Here is a 2705-nt window from a genome sequence, read left to right as displayed (position 1 = left end):
TTACTTCATAAGTGAGTTTGCAGTTTTGGACCTCGGGGATGAGGCTTCCTAGAGAGTAAGGAGTTGCTGTGACCTAGCAGAACATCCAAAGAGTATTTGTCAGTGTAGGTGGTATTCATATCTTATTACAGAAGGATATTACACAGATACATTTGCTTTGCAAAATTATGTTATACAGGAACATTCCCCAGCTTCTATATGTATGCTATATATCGCTATAGTTTTTGTTAAAATTACCCTTTAAGATGTCTAAAGTTTGTTTAGAATAAGCCTACTCTGTGTTTCTGAGAGAGCTGTTTATACTCACCAGCAGGGAGACAAATGGGGCAGAAAGGCAGAGGTTACACCTATGAACTGTAAATGTGATGTCTTGTTCATTTTCATCCCAATTCAACCTTTCTAAGGCTCCACATTCTTTCCTGTAAAAACAGAAGACTGGAGCTTTGTGAAGTCTTGTTAAAATGCTTTTGTTCTTTGTTACCTTATCCTCTAATTAAGATTTTTGTTTGAGTGTGTGTTCATCCAAAAAAAAAAAAAAAAAAACAGACAGCAAGATGAAATTAAATGTGAAATAGATTTATTGAGGAAAGAATCCAAGGAGGCTGGAAGGGCTGTCAGACTGCAAAGCAACTGTGACCTTTCTGAAGGTGAAAGGGCAGGGCTCCTCCAAACAGCCTATTCTAAATGAACCAGGCTTGAAGAGGAGGAGAAATAACGAGTCCAGCTTGATCTAATGAGCTTGAGCTGTCTTCAGACATCAACTGCGAGGTGTCACAGGAAATGTGGGTCTGAGGTATGCGGAGGTTGTGTTTGTGAGTCATCTGTCTAGGGGCTGCAGTTGAAGCCAAGGCATAAAGAGAGAGCATGGGAACAGAGCATCCCATGAAGAGTGCTCAAGAGTTCTGACACTTCAAGTCAGGAGACAAAGAATTAGACTGGAAAGGTACATCCACAGGAAGCAGAAAACAACAGAGTGCAGGCATGTCAGGAGCCATTTCCCCCCAAAATTGACAGAGCCTATCCCACACCCAATTATCTGTTAATAGAGAGCTATCTGTTAATGGAACCTGCCCCACCTTCCAACTATCTATAGAACTAGGTGTGTCAACTTGTGACTTCCTGGCGGGGGAATCAAGGAATCTGACCTGACCTATCATAACCTCCTGGTCAACGACCTTGGGATCATGCTGCAAGATCCCTTCCTGCCCATGCCCCTGCCCCCCAAATTCCTCATCCAGGGGCTATATAAGCTGTAACCATGACTTAAATAAACGGAGGCTCTGACAAACCTAGCATGGCCTTCTTCCTCTCTCCCGCCCATGTCTTTCAGATAGCGCCTCTCAGGGACCCTGGATTACTGACCAGCCAGGCAGATTAAAACCCTAGACTGAGTGACCTGCCAAGGAGGACTACACAGACAGTCAATGTCTGAAACAGTGTGAACCGTGATAGATGCTGGGGAACAGTTGAACAAGAGGCATGGAGCATCCACTTCCGTTATAACCTAAACAGGAATGGTTACCATCCAGTGGTGCGCATGTGCCAGAACCTATTCCAGAGACAGACACAGTGTACAAATCCAAACCCAGGTGTCCAGAACACGGGGGAAAGGAGAATGTTTAGTTGAAGATAGAGGGAAAGATAGACATGTCTGGAAATGGGAAGAGGAGAGGTCCAAGCCTCATCTAGGTATTCAATCTTCTTTTAAAAATCCAGGAGGAAATGATGAAAGTACAAGTTAAAGGCACATTGTTTGCCTCTTGTTGACTGCACAGATGGAGCAGGTCTGTAGAGCAGCGATGCTACGTAGCTGTCTAGGTGCTGTAGGCTGGCACAGGGAGTGTTTGATTTCATGCAAGATGAGCAGAATAAAAAGCAGAAAGGATGAATTAGCAATACTAATAGTGAACGAATTAGTGATACAATCACAGTGCTAACAGACTCATGGCTAGTAAAGGCACACAGAAAAGACAGACAATAGACCAAGAGCGTCCAAGGAAATATGGGCAGATCCCCAGAACCTGAACCTCTTCCACCTTTCACCTGAAAGAGCTCTTGGAAAGCCAGTCAATTTGATGTTCATGGAAAAGCATGCTATATATCTTATATTTGAAAAAAAAAGCAAGTAATTTAACAAATGCAAAGCAATTTTTCTTTTTCTTCTTTTTCTTTCTTTCTTTTTTTTTGGGGGGTGGGGTTTCAAGACAGGGTTTCTCTGTAACTTTGAGCCCATCCTGGAACTAGTTCTTATAGACCAGGCTGGTCTCGAACTCACAAAGATCCATCTGCCTCTGCCTCCCGAGGTCTGGGGTTAAAAGCGTGCGATTTTTCTACACTTGTGAAGATATGGTAAGGGAAGTAAAACTGGTGATATTCATGAAGAGATTCAATGTAACAGCCATGTAATGAGTTTGAAATTTCCTGATAACCATATTAAAAGAATCCTAAAAAGCCAGTTTGCCAATTTCCGTTGTGATGCTGTGCATCTCTGATGAGCATCAATGTGATCTGTAAAGTTTCCCCGAGTGCCGCAATGAGAGTTGCATCCTTCACAGTAGACATCCAGAAGAAGAGTAGCGGCAGGCAGAAAGAGTGGCGCATGAAAGAGAAGATTGTCCTTTCTCCTCTGGGGAAGATCACCCACAGCTCACTGCAGTGGAGTCATTTTCCCCCATCCATCTTGGGTTTTTTTTTTTTTTTTTTTC

The sequence above is a fragment of the Alexandromys fortis genome, unplaced genomic scaffold, assembly GCF_014885135.2.
Source record: "Alexandromys fortis isolate MF-2015 unplaced genomic scaffold, M_Fortis_MF-2015_v1.1 scaffold_214, whole genome shotgun sequence".
NCBI lineage: Eukaryota > Metazoa > Chordata > Mammalia > Rodentia > Cricetidae > Alexandromys > Alexandromys fortis.
This window is presented reverse-complemented; position numbering follows the sequence as displayed.